Source organism: Rattus norvegicus, chromosome 2 (assembly GCF_021556685.1).
Source record: "Rattus norvegicus strain SHRSP/BbbUtx chromosome 2, alternate assembly SHRSP_T2T, whole genome shotgun sequence".
NCBI classification, from domain to species: Eukaryota; Metazoa; Chordata; class Mammalia; order Rodentia; family Muridae; genus Rattus; species Rattus norvegicus.
The window spans coordinates 31,157,694-31,172,807 of NC_141535.1; the positions used below are offsets into that span (position 1 = coordinate 31,157,694).

At 43.6% G+C, this 15,114-nt stretch overlaps 1 protein-coding gene across 5 annotated transcripts in view; it reads right to left on the reverse strand.

Annotated features, from left to right (window-relative positions):
* The window catches only part of Arhgef28 (Rho guanine nucleotide exchange factor 28), a 297,367-nt gene that overhangs the window by 196,077 nt on the left and 86,176 nt on the right, over nucleotides 1-15,114 (reverse strand). Inside the window, exon 3 of one of the 5 annotated variants that reach the window (XM_087625790.1) lies at nucleotides 1,068-1,184. The gene's annotated coding sequence lies outside the window, so the exon portion shown is untranslated. 5 annotated transcript variants of the gene reach the window in all.

Below are 15,114 nucleotides of genomic sequence, written 5' to 3' on the forward strand. Positions count from 1 at the left end.
GGGAGTCAGAACTGAAACAAAAGGAGAATTATTTGCAGTGGGGGAATCGAAGCTATTAAAATCATTAACATGTGCTTTAGTTTGCTTTCTGCTGCTGTAACAAACATCATAACCAAAAGCAACTTAAGGAGGAAAGGGTTTATTTGAGCTATACTTCATTGTCACAATCCATCATGGAGACAAGCCAGGCACCCAGGCAGAAACCATGCAGGAATGCTGCTGACTGGCTCATTCTCTGGCTCATGTTTAGCTAGTTACAGCCCAGGCCCACCGGGTTACAGGTGGTGCTACCCACAGTGGCATGGCCCTCCCACATCAATCATCAACCAAGATGGCCTCTCCTAGACAGGCGTAACTGGACTTCTGGCTACATTGTGGGTTCCTATTCCTACCACCTTTGTCCACCCCAATGCCTCCCAACCCCCCAACATTAGGTAGGAAAGAAAGAAGGCTAGAGAGGAAAGGGGGGGCTTTGATATTGTTAGACTACTCCTGCTGATTGAGAGCATTGAATTCCTTGGGGAAATTTTGATCTTTGCTGTCAGCAAACAGCAAGAGTAACAGCATGGCAACCTGCAGCAGGAAGGACAGTAGCAGCGATGGGGTGGGGGTTGAGGGTCCATGGTGACAGTGGCAGCAGCAAAGGCAGAAGCAGCCACCGCACCTCGCTTGCAGCTCTCGAATTTATAGACCCTCTCAAGAGTCCCCAGAACCCTAAAAGTCGTACATTTGCAAGAATTATCTGCAGCTGGCAAAATCAGGCCCTGCTAGAGCATGAGGCAAATCATGGCCAGTGGCCGAGGACAATCTGAAGCAGCCCCATATCCCACATCTGGGCTTAAATAAACAAAACTATATTCACATAACATTTCTATGTTTTTAAAAGAAACCAAAATTCTCACTACAGACATGGGTGCAGGCCAATCTGATTGAGGCAATTTTTCAATGGAAGCTCCCCCTTCCAAGGTGGCTCTAGCTTATGTCAAATTGACAATAAAAACAAAAATATGAACAATAAAATCTATTTTGTAATAACGACAACTGTCCAAACATGGACACTTCCTTACCATTAGCCAGACTTAAAGGAGCATAAATAACATCTTTTCCTCTTGTCAGAGGGAATTCATGCACACAGGAGTCCCGGATGAAGGGGACGTTGTCCCATGTTGAACAAGAATGCCTTTCTGTTGGGGACCCAAGAAAGTTCAAACTGTAAGTGGTCACAGTAGATCTTTTCACAACTTCTCTTAATTCTAACCAAGGAGACAAATGACTCATACAGATCACTCTAATTTTTTTCTTTATTTTTCCAAAAAAGATTTTCCTGTCTTCGTAGACCTGGTTTTGGGGGGAAGTTCTTCCCGCAATCTAACTCAATTTCTCCTTCCCAGTTATACCGATCCACACGGTTACTCTTCTGTAATTGTGATGAACGCCAAGACCAAAAACAACTTGTCTAAGAAAGAATTTATGTTGGCTCATTCAGTCACTCACTTATTCATTCATTCACTCATTCATCCATTCACTCACTCATTCACTTATTCATTCATTCACTCACTCATTCATTCACTCACTCATTCATTCACTCACTCATCCATTCATTCACTCACTCATTCATTCATTCACTCATTCACTCATTCATTCACTCACTCATTCATTCATTCACTCACTCACTCATTCATTCACTTATTCATTCATTCACTCATTCACTCATTTATTCACTCACTCATTCATTCACTCATTCATTCATTCACTCACTCATTCATTCATTCACTCATTCATTCACTCACTCATTCATTCACTCACTCACTCATTCATTCACTCATTCATTCACTCACTCATTCACTCATTTATTCACTCACTCATTCATTCACTCATTCATTCATTCACTCACTCATTCATTCATTCACTCATTCATTCACTCACTCATTCATTCATTCACTCACTCACTCATTCATTCACTCATTCATTCACTCACTCATTCATTCACTCATTCACTCATTCATTCACTCATTCACTCACTCACTCATTCATTCATTCACTCACTCACTCATTCATTCATTCACTCACTCACTCATTCATTCATTCACTCATTCACTCACTCGCTCATTCATTCATTCACTCACTCATTCATTCATTTCTATGACCATCACACTGAGGAAGCCCCGAGCATCATGTATGGCCGCAGAAGCAGGGAACTGAAAGCACAAATCTTCAAATATTGCAGTAATGCGCTTCCTTCAACATGGCCACACCACCTAATCTTCCCAACACTGACCAACTGAAAGGCAAGTACTCAGATGCCCACAGCTATGGGAGAGATTTCTCATTCAAACCACCACAACGAGCCAAGGACCCAGGGTTCAATTCCCAGCACCCACATGGTGGCTCAAAACCATCTGTCATGCAATTCTAAAGGATCTGACCCCCTTTCGGCACCAGTCACACACCTAAGATACAGGCGGGCATGTAGGAAAAACATCCATCCATACAAAACAATTTGGTAATTTTAAAAAAAATTTAAAAATAAAAAAACTTGCACCATACTCTGATGAACTGGGTTGTTGGGGGTTTTTTTGTTTGTTTGTTTTGTTTTTTTGGGTTTTTTTTTTGGTAGATTCCAAAAACAATTGTTTTTATTTTTATTCTTTAGAACTTAAAAACCACGAATCTCCCAAATCTCTGAATGCCAAATGTCCTTCAGAATACTTAGACCCATCATGAGACGGCTCTGCATACTTTTACTTTGAGTGCAAACACTGACTCCTTGGTACAAGAGTTCTCCTTTTATTTTCAGACCCAGATGTCTGCCTCCTTGCAGAGAGAACAAGGCAGGGACTTAATGTACTTAGATTAAACCACTCAAAATGGAGAGCAAACAACCAGGGGCTGTAGGCATACAGAACAGTCTTAAAAGGCTGGTGACGTTACTTGGTTCTGTAATGCCTAGTTTACTTAAAAAGGCTCCAAACAACAGCTTCAACACGACACGTCCTTGTCTCATTTCTAAAGAAACTGTAAAAGCTGCCGACATGCAGCCACTTTGAAACATGCTCGACATAGAATTCTTGCTGGCTCACTTCCTGGTGACCTCCACTGAGCTTGGCAAATCAATCATGCACCATGCTGCTACACATGCACACCAAACTAACCTGCCAGTGAGGTGAGTGAGCAGATCCGTTTCCATTAGGCCCCCCTCATTTCCCACTGAGCTCCAGACTCTCTTTAAATGCTTTTCCAAAAGAAAAAAACAGTGAAAATCGAGGGCTGGAGAGATGCCTCAATGGTGAAGAGTACTGGCAGCTCTTCCAGAAGACCAGAGGTTCCATTCCCAGCACCCACATAGTAGTTAACAACATCTGTAATACAGTTATAGGGGGTCTGACAACCTCTACACACACAATATACAGACATGTTCTGCCTAGAACATTCATTCATATAAAATGATTAAATAATTTTAAAATAAAAATAAAAACCACATCAAGTTCTAATCAACTGAACTGTAGATGTTTTTAGATTTAAAAAAATGAGGGGCTGGGGATTTAGCTCAGTGGTAGAGCGCTTACCTAGGAAGCGCAAGGCCCTGGGTTCGGTCCCCAGCTCCGAAAAAAAGAACCAAAAAAAAAATGATATTGTATGTGGGTGGGTGTAAGGACTTGTGGATATAACTGTAGGTACCATGGAAGCTAGAAAATGGCATCCAACCCCCTGAAGTGATTGTGAGCCTTCCCCATACATTGACCCTGGTGTGATGGGATTGGAACTCAGGTCCTGTTGGAAGAGCAGTCTGCTATCTTAACTGCTGAGCATCCTCAGTCCCTATAATCAACTATTTTAAAAGGTAACAAAAGCTGCAACAGTTATAGCTTGGTTTTAGGTAATATGTATCCATAAATCAGATAGCAAACTAGTATCTATATAATTTGAGAACTACATGAGTCTATATGGCTAATCATACCTGGTGGACAGGAAATCCATAGTCTAGAATGTTCAAAGAAACTTCAATTTTTCCCTAGAGGAAACATATCACATCTCATCACACAGGCACAGACATAGACACACACACACACACACACACACACACACACACACACACACACACACTTTTCAGCTTTAAACTGAGGACCTTGCCTTTTCAAACAAGCTCACTCTTGAGGGGGGAAGAAGCACATACCGGGTGGAACACGCCTTATCAGTAACAGCATGATGTGCTATGTGTCTTGAAGTTGAAAACCAGGAGAAGAAAGCGTTCCCGAGAATCCAAAATGGCAGCTGTGTCTTTACATTCTCAGGTGCTTTCTCTGTTCTTCCTTGCCTCACAAATCCTGTCAGGCGGTCCTTTATAGAATCGTCAAAACACACTTCCTGCATGACCACTTTAAACCAGATATGAAGAACCGCAGTCAGTTTCCCCGATATCTACAAACTGTACTTCAGGAGAGACTGCTCTTGAAACAGCAATTCCGTGTAGATTTTAAAAGAAAACAATTGCCAGCTATTAGCTGATTTTTTTTTATGACAACCTCCAACCTTCATTTTACTTTTAAAGAAACGAATTCTCTCATACGGATATAGAATATTTTTTATACTCACCGTGCTAAGAACCGTTAACAGCTATCGCGGTTATTCAAGTAGAGAAAATGATGCGTGGTAGATCAACGCTCTCTACTACTACCCATGGGCTCACAACTAAAGCATACGTCTGACAAGACAACGGGACATATTAACCTTAACTGACCTAAAGCTCTCCCCTGACAGACAGCTGTAGAAACACAACTGGGCTCATGCAAGAGCCCAGGATGCCAAGCCCCTACAGAAATGGCTCCTCTTTCTGCCATTGCTTCCTGAGCTTCTTATCATTAAACTTAGATTCGAGTAGTGTGAAGACATTGACAATTATATTTAATGACATAGAACACTTATATGATGGATAATATATCAGAAAAGCAGGTAAACAGCAACTGTTTCTGTTTTATTAGAATACAACTAAATGAAAATAAAAGTGTGTGCGATTAACATTTCTTTAAAGCAGTCGTTCCTAATCTGTGGGTCACGACCACCAGAAAACACGTAGCTCTGATGGTTTTAGGAACTCCGAGCCACAAGTTTATTTTTGTTGCTCCTTCGTAGCTGTAACTTTGCTATTGAGCAGTAGCTCAGTTCCTAAGACCATCAGAAATAGGTGTTTCCCAAACGGGTGTGGCTAATAGGTTAAGGACCACCACATTAAAGGATTCATCATAATTTTCTATTTTTCTACATTTCTGGACTGTCTATCACATTTATAATTAGACGAACAATAAGCTCACAAAAGGATAAAATAAATATATCAGGTGTCCTTTTAAGTTTTGGCTTTACTTTATATGTGTGCATGTTTTCTATCATGGATGCATGTGCACCAGAAGAGGGCATATTATTCTCTGGAACTGGAGTAACAGATGTGTTCGACCCACCACGCGAGTGCTAGGAGTTCAACCTGGGTCTTTAACCAGGGCAACAAATGATCTTCGCTGATGAACCATCTCTCCAGCCCCTAGCAGACGACTTTCAGGAACTACAGACGGGTCTTAGAACATAGCACACTGCATCTATAAGCATTTACTTAGGTTTGGACCAGTGGTTCTCAACCTTCCTAATGCTGTGACCACTTAATACGGTCTCTCATGTTGGAGTGACCCCAACCATAAAATTATTTCATCACTACTTCATAACTCTAACCTGGCTACTGTTATGAATCCCAATATCAACATCTGGTACTTCCAATGGTCTTAAGTGACCCCTGGGAAAGGGTATTTTGACCCCTCAAGGGGGGTTGCGACCCACAGGTTGCAAACTACTAGCACAAAGCACTGTGTGAGCTTAGATTAGCATAGCGGTCATGGCTGCTCTAATCACAGTCACCAGCACATGCAGACATTCCCAGGATTCTCCAGTGACTAAATAGCACCTGCCCCCCGGAATCCCTAGAAGCAGAACACTAAAGTACGTATTCTTACTTGATTTCTATGGAGAGAGTGAAACAGTAGCCCAGACAGGTACAGGAAAAATGACTGGGCAGCAACTGCGTAATCCCTTCAGGGATCCTGAGGGCATGTCCAGCTTCCTTAGATCAGCCCGTGCATCTCCGACCCACTACACTGTTAAAGGTAAGATTTGGATGACTATACGATATGTGATTCCGCTGACAGGACATCGGGAAAGTGCCTTTTGGTTTTTATAACTATCGAGAAGCAAACAGATCAACAGTGGTGGGGCTGGGGTGGGAAAAAGAGTGGCCCTGACACTTGGGGATGACAGATAAACTGTACACCTGATGCTAGTGCTGGCCATGGGATAGCGAGTGTTTTCCAAAAACCACAGGACATAAACTAAAAGAGCAAACTGTATTATGTTTAAGTTGTACCCTAGTGAATTTGCCTTTTACAAAAATAATCGACCTTTAAAACCAAAGGTATGTTCCCGTCTATATTATGTAGGCTCTATGAAATTCTTTTCAAGAATATTCCTTGAGGAAGAGCTGGGAGGTTGTGTGTTTAAAACTTACGTGAATATTACCTAGTAGGCATAGGACTGTGAAGGAAGGAGACACAGAAACGAGGATGTTGTTGTTTTTGTTGCTGTTTGTTTTGTTGTTGTTGTTTTGTTTTGTTTTGTTTGTTTGTTTGTTTATTGTGTGTGTGTGTAGCCCTGGCTGCGCTCAAAAATCCACCTGCCTCTGCCTCCTGAGTGCTGGGATTAAAGGCGTGCACCACTACACCCGGCAGATATGAGGATTTTTTTCAATAGAGATGTGTACATTACATGGGTTGTGCTGGACCTCTGTAAGCCACTGGTTGCCGTGAGCGATTTCATGGAGTTAGAGAGGAGGCTCTGAAGCTGAGGAGCAATGGCTGAAGATGTTAGCTGTCAGCCCCCAGGTGCAAAGTCCCAACAGAAGCCAGAGCTCCAGACACACGAACTGCCAGTTCCTCTCTCCTCTGCTCAAGCATTTCTGTGTCAACTTGCACGTGATAATGCTCTGACGCTATAATACAGTTCCTCATGCTGTACTGGACCCCAGCCATATTTTCATTGCTACTTCATAACTGTAATTTTGCTACTGTTCTGGATCGTGATGTAAAACTGTGTTTTCCGATGGTCTGTGGTGACCCCTGTGAAAGGGTCATTTGACTCCCAAAGGGGTCACGACCCACAGGTCCTAGCTGGATCTGGGAACAAGGAACTTTGCATTGACCTATACTGGGCGTGTGTGCCTGCATGCGTTCGTGCGTGCGTGCGTGCATAAGTGATTCTCTCCGTTTCTTCTTTTCACTTGAAAGCACACACAAGGGGGCTATAATTGAATCTTTGCCAATTATAAAGTCATACTGAGATCACAGATGTGCAAACTAGTTTGTATAAAGCAAGAATGTGTTTTTCTAAAGAAACATTCTTTTTCCTCCAAATGGAGAGTATGGGACTTGTTTTCTATGGAGAGCAGGAAAGAGTAGCCCAGACAGGTGCATGAAAAGTGACTGGGAGGCAATTGCATAATCCCCTCAGACTGAAGGAATTGCCCAGCTTCCTCTGCTCAGCGTGCAGACTACAGATACCATACAATAGAAGAAAGGCTACCTAGCAAGTCAATACCCTTGAAAGAGAGCACTCCAGCAATTAAGATATTGAATTCTTTTTAAGGCTTTAAGACTCTTTCCAGTCCAGCTGGTCAGAGTGCCGTGAACCCATAATCTCAACATTGGGAGGTAGAAGCAGGTAGACAGGAGCTAAAGGCTAGCCTTGGCTAAACACAAAGGTCAGGTGCTACTATTTGAAACCTGGTCTCCAAAACCAAGTCATGCCAAAGAAAATGAGGTAGGGGGAGGGGGAAGACATGGAGGGAGGTGGAAGCAGGGAGGGATGGAGGGACACTTAAGTTTGAAAGTGGAAAGTCAGGCATACTATTCTCATTTACTTATTAAACTGGGTTACCTGGAGCTGGGGGAGGAATGGCTCAGTTGGTAAAGTGCTTGGTGAGGACCTGAACTCAGATACAAACGAAAACCTGGGTGTCCCTGAGCCTGCAATCCCAGCACCAGGTCCATGACCTGCTAGCCAGCCACTCTAGCTAAGCTGGTGGTCTCTGGGTTCAGGGAGAAAACCTGCCTCAGAAAAATAAGGTGAGTGTGACTGGCGAAGACACCCACCAACCTCGAGCTCCATGTGTGTTTGTACACACACACACACACACACACACACACACACACACACACACACAATAAAAAAATGCAAAGTAGAATTTAAACAAAACCAACCAGATCACCAAAGAATGGCCACCTTGAAACTTGGCCTTATTTGCCAATATTTATAAGTCAAGATACATGCTGCCACACATGTCACATGTTCACAGCTTGGACATCTTCATGTCCCCTGAAATTCTGAATAACGATCTATCAAAAATTAGACATTTATCTGTTTGCTTCCAGACAGAGTTTTCCAGAGGTCAAACTGGTAAGTACCATGAAAAGCACTTGTAACTTTATATTAGTAACCAAATGTCCAACAATACGTAGGCGTAGGAAAATTCACAACCATTTCTTCATGTTCTACTCAAAGCAAAGAAAGTTTCCCTAAAAGATAAAGCATAGAAAAACTGTGTGTGTGTGTGTGTAGGTATGTATGTGTATATATGCATATGCATGTGTGTATTTATGTGGGCATGTATATGGGTATGTATGTGGGTATGACATATGTGTGCACATGCATGCTTGTGTGTATATGTATGTGTGTATGTATGTATGTGTGTATGTGTATATGTGTGTAGGTATGTATGTGTATATATGCATATGCATGTGTGTATTTATGTGGGCATGTATGTGGATGTGTATGTGGGTATGTATATGCAGACATGTGTGTGTGCACATGCATGCTTGTGTGTATGTATGTATGTGTGTATGTGTATATGTGTGCAGGTATGTATGTGTATATATGCATACGCGTGTGTGTATTTATATGGGCATGTGTGTGGGTATGTATGTGGGTATGTATATGCAGACATGTGTGTGCACATGCATGCTTGTGTGTGTGTGTGTGTGTGTGTGTGTGTGTGTGTGTGTGTGTGAAGAAAGAGGCAAACGTTAATGCAGACATTCATTTGGGCTACAAATCAAAGGAGCTGGGGTGCTTCCCTTCAGTCTACTCAGACAACCACTTTTTCTTTTGTCCTATGATCCTTAGTCCCAAGATATCACATAAGCAGCTGCTAACACATGCCTTTTATATTCTCTGGGCCGAGAGTTCAAGACCAGAGGCAAATATGAAGCCAGCCTTGGCTAAATGACACATGCCTTAAAGAGGAAAAAAAAATCATACCTAACATCCTGAGTAAGTCAGAATTAAATAAAAGGCTTACATACAAACAGCCAAGAGGTATCATGGCAGGTTGTGGAAACACAAGAACACCCTTTATCTTTCTTCCCCTCACCCTTCCTTCTAGAGAGGTTTTGTTATGTAGTCACAAGCACGGGGTCTACTGTAGAAACAAGCTTTGATGGTCCTGAGGCTGCATAGGTCAGTTGTGTGCACAAACTGCTGATGAATTATTTGTCAATTAGTAGTGAACAGGCTCGAAAGACGCTATCCGACAGGCGCTCGGATATAATGATGCAACATCAGGCTGTGTGCCTCAGACTACAGAGGGTTGCCCAGGTTAAGACAAGCTCAGCCCCAGCTCAGGAACCACAGGAACCACGGCCAAACCTTGCCATACCAAGACCATCTCTGACAGAAAGACAGATGGATGGAATCACAATTCCAAAGCAGTTCTCAAGCAAAGTTTGACAACTATTAACTGTATAGGCAAAGAATTATAAATAAGTAAATAAGCTACTAATCAAAATAATCACAGTAAGAAATTCTTTCAGTGGGGGATATTTTGACATGGGTGTCACACTTACGAACTCCTGCCAACCAGGGTTACCCATACAATGTTGATCCAGCCCAAAAAATCCAGACATAAGTGGAGGAGGCACCCTTTAGGCCCCATCCCTTCATCAGGAGTTGTTGGTAGCTGGCAGCTACAAAAGGAGGAATAATCATTTATTCATTTGATTGACTGATTGATTGATTCGTTGATTCATTGATTGGTTGGTTGTGGCCAGTAGAAGATTTCCCAGGTTCCAAAGGATGGTCCCACACTCCTATTATACAGATGGAGCTAATTTCATCTAATGTAATTCGATCTAACGGTCACCACAAATACCTACCATCACCAGGCAACAAAGGACATTCATTAAGTCCGGGCAGGAGAGAAGGAGAACATGACGGCAGATGTTAAGATTCTTCTCTGCCCATAGTTACAGGTTATTATGACCATTTTTAAGGAATGGGTGTGTACAGAATTTTGTGCTGTCTAGATGAGCAAATTATATCTTATCAATTGGATCAGAGGATAGTGTGTGGTGTGTTCTTTCATGGGGCGACTTAATTAGGTTCAAGAGAATGTATGGGGGAGGGAGGCACCAAGCCTGCCACGGAATTGGGATGTGCATGCCTAGTGCGGTGGCGACCCCCCAAGGAAGCTGTGAGTGAGGGCAGGGCAGCCTGACAGGGTGCCACTCATGGACTGCCCAGATCAGAGAGAACCCAGGAGAGAAAGTGCAGAATGGTAAGCGCGGGAACTGTTCCGCCATTTTTTATTTTTACCGAAACAAGGAGAGGGCCATGTTTCAGGGAATTTGGGTAGGCTTGGAGAGGAGAAACTGGAGACAGGTATGGCTGTGTTTCATGATCTACATGCACAGAAGTCTCAATAATAAACAAAATTTACATTGTCTTTTAAAAAAGAAGAATTTAGCTTGATAAGCTAAATTCAGACTCATTTTTTTAAAGATTAATTTATATATTACATATAAGTACAGAGGGCATCAGATCTTATTACTGATGGTTATGAGCCACCATGTGGTTGCTGGGATTTGAACTCAGGACCTATTGGAAGAGCAGAGCAGTCAGTGCTCTTTTTTTTTTTTTTTTTTTTTTTTTGGTTCTTTTTTTTTTCGGAGCTGGGGATTGAACCCAGGGCCTTGCGCTTCCTAGGCAAGCACTCTACCACTGAGCTAAATCCCCAACCCCTGCAGTCAGTGCTCTTAACCACTGAGCCATCTCTCCAGCCCCAATTCAGACTCATTTTACGCAAAGGCCTCAACAGTGTACCAAGAAAGAGTACTTCTGGGAAGAAACTAGCTCTGAAGTCCCTGGCTGGTAGGGCATCCCCAGGTTCTGTGGGGTCCAGGTCCTCCCTCCTTGCAAACTCAATGCAATCTGTGGACCACGTCTCCATAGCCAGGGTCTCCCCAGCCCACAGGAGGGTCGATATATATTAGGAGCAACTCAGGAAAGCGTAGCAGTGAGAAGTCCAACCTGTGTCCACAGGGGCCTGGCCTGGAAATGCATACCATGCAACCCCCATGGACACCAGAGCAGGGACACCTCAGAAGTAGCCCTGGGGTTTTCCTGATCCCTCAAGTCCAGCCCTAAAGAGGGAGAAATGCAGACTCCGCAGTCTCCTGCTCTCCAGATCCCCAGAACACAATAGAGAGAACACTAAGTCTCACATTTCCATTTAAAAAGGCCAAAGAAATCTGCAAATAGACCCATTGCAGATAGAGCTGGTACTGACACTGGCCCTCAAGGCTCTTGGGAGCTACAGCATCAGTAAAGTGACAGCAGACAGTGCTGTGGTGGCTAAGCAATCTGTTTTGTTTGCTGACAACTTCGAGAGACGTCCTTATACACACACTTCTGTGAGAAGCAGTCAGCGAGCGCGGAGAAGTCTAAACTGGAAATCTGACTCTGGGACTCAACTACAAAGAACCCTTCTCACCTATCTCTCTCCAAGTCTCGAAAGGAGCTGTTCCTGTCCAGTTCCACCCATGCCCTTAATCTCTGTCAGGTTAGACCAGCAGCTCTTAACCTTCCTAATGTGGCCTCTGTGTAATACAGTTCCTTAAGTGCCAGTCTGCGTACCAGAGGCTATCTGCGGAGATCTCTGGCCCAGCCAGGTGGGAGGGTTCAAACGAAGGGGAAAGGACATGAGCAGGGAGGGGAAGTACCTCCAACGCCATCTCCTGTTGCTGTTGCTCTGAGACGCTGCACTGGCTACGCTGAGCTCGGAGTACAGGGGAGCTTCTGGTGGTGGAAGCTTTGGGAGAGCATTCTCTTCCCAGTCAGTGTTACAGCTCTTGCGATAGATGCTCTCAGACGATGGAGCAATCCTCATATACCTTTACTCCTCCTAGATAGGAGCTTACATACAGTTTTGGGGTAGGCGAGGTCTGACAGGAGGTGCTTCCTATCGGCTTGGTCTGAGATGTTAGGGATGCTTTATCCACATGCGGAGGGGCTTAGGGGGTGCTGCCCCTCCATGACTGATGGCCACAATTCTCTCTATGGAAGGCTGTGGCTATGTGACAGGGGCCTGGTGCTGGGAGCAGGCAAAGCTCCTACCATCCCTTGAGGGTCGCCGGGGCTTCAAGCCTTAATTTGACCTGACTAGGCTCCATTCATGGTCCACCGCCCCACACTTACGTTGTTCCCCAACCATAAAATTATTTTCATTGCTCCTTCATAACTGTAATTAATTTTCTACTGTTATGAATCGTAACGTAAATATCTGTGTTTTCCTGTGGCCTTTCGGGGTTGCAACTCACAGGTTGATAATCACTGGGTTAGACCTCCAAGCCCCTATTCAACTTCCTCCTCTTCCACATGTAAACACCTTGCCTAACCCACCTCGTCCTTGCGAAATTATCTCTAAAGCCTCAAGTGACGCTCTTAGAAAAGGGTGTTTGTGGGCTTTTTTAAAAAAACTCTTTATAACTCTGATTTCCTAAGGTCACTGCCATATTCTAAGAGATTAAGGTCACATTAACCCTTATGTGTCTCACAACACATTTATTTTCATTTTAACCGTTTTCCTATGAAGCAATGAGGGCCTGAAGTTCGGATTGATGCCCACTTTTCAGCCCGTACTTTCCCCGCTGCACAATATTCTGTGGCCTCGCCGTTTTAATAAGTTACGCATTTAGTACTTCAGAAAATAATCCTCAGGTGCTATCTTCTTCCTAAAGGAGACTAGGTATGTCCCAAGTCCTGGAAGCCCTTCTTTGGATCCTGACTGCCAACATGGTCAGGTTAAACAACAGGGACCCATTGAGGGTAACATAGAAACAGAGATTCCCATGTTCAGCCCCTCCTTCCCCATTCATACAGACACCATCCAGGAAAGGAGCACAGAAAGGAGACAAACACAGGAGTGGCTGAGTGTTTTATTAACTGAATGCATAAACAAAACCTGAAGGAACTGTTTCTGCGCCTACATCAGACCATCAATATCAGAGTAGACTCCTTTTGCTATCACTGGCTTCCCAGTGGTCAGGGGAATCAAGAACCCCAAATCTTGCTTAGAAAAACATGAAGAAACTACCTGGCTTCTTGCTTGAGCATAGCAACAGGAGATCTATAATGCCAGTGATTAATAAACAGAGAACAAGTTCCATCCCCATAAAGACCATTTTCCCTGTTGCACTGTCACTTCCATGACTGATGGCCACAACCCTTTGCCACTTCTCACTGCTAAAGGAATAAGCTCACTCACAAGTCTCATAACTTCATGACTTCTCGTTCCTATTTCAAGTCCAGGAAACCGTGAACTCTCTTCTTTCTATATTTCTCCCACCTACAACATCTGGCACGCGGCAGTCAATAAAGCTGTAGGGCGTGATGGACAGTCAACAAAAATGGAACGCAACAGGTTCTTCTCCCTTGTCATTAGAGTATACACAGCCTGAGCTATGACACCATCCTAGTATTTCCCAAACATTATATTGATGTACTGTAAAGAGATTAGCCAGCAAGGCCTATAAGGAAGACTGGGACGACAGCCACAACACCAAGAGCAAAAATAAGGGATCGACCAATATGAACTGTTTGGAAGCAGATTCTCCAAGAGAGAATAAAGGTAAGAAAAGGAAGAAAGAAAGACAGGGTAAGGCTTGGGCCAGGCTTCCACAACAAGAGCAAAGCAAACACACACACACTGATCTGGTTTGTCAGGGTGGCAGTGGGCTTATATGGACAAGCTGTCACTGGAAGCTGTAATTATGGAGTTGTGCAGTCTAGGGTCTAATTAACAGACCTGAGCATTCACCAAGGGGAGGGTTTTTCTAAATCTATCCTTGCTCCTCTGTTTCAATGCTTTAAGCTCACCAAGTACTCAAGTAAGGAACGAGTTCTTTGCTAAGTGTGCAAATAGGTCAGGCCAGCAATAGCAACCTTCTTCCTTTTTTTCTCCTTCCAACGCTGGGCTTGGAACCAGGGGTACTACGCATGCTAAGCCCAGTATCGCCAAGCTATGTCCCCAGCCCCATAAATGTTACTTTTATAGTGAGAAACAAGCAGAAACAGTAAGTTCAGGAAGAATAGAGGACTTTAGTCCAAAGTTTCACAGCCTAAACGTGAACCTCCTCAGACTCAGAACTCACAGAAACTTTACTTAATATTTAGCTTAACTAAGTACTTCTAGGCCAAATTCAATAAGCCGAGACAAACATTTCCCCCAAGGACTCCTTCGAATGACCTTAATCTCTGAGCACTGATATGAACATGGACAACCTAGAAAAACACACACTAAGAAGTCTGAAGAATGTCACTAAGAACTGTGGCATCTGGGGTTGGCCCTGTAAGAGAGACGTGGTGTTTCCATAACAAGCAAACAGCAACAAACACAAGCTGTTCTGCTGGCCACCTGAGGCTCTCCCTGGGGCCACAGTGCTGTCCAGCAAACACAGCTTGAGCAGGATGCCACTGAAGTGGACCTTATTTCAGCAGCCTTATCTGCACCCAAATTTGCTCAAGTCAAAATAACAGCCCAATATGGCTGTGCTGTGCAAAGTCATACACAGAAGAATAATAAGGGACTCTGGTTCAAATCCAGGCCCCTGCATCAACAATGTGGTTAGCTCTCCATACTCAGACTCTATAGACCCAACACAATATCAGATGAAAAATATTCAGAAAGAAAATGTGTCTGCAGCAAACGTGGATAGACTTTCCTCTTGTCCTTATTCTCTAAACGATGTA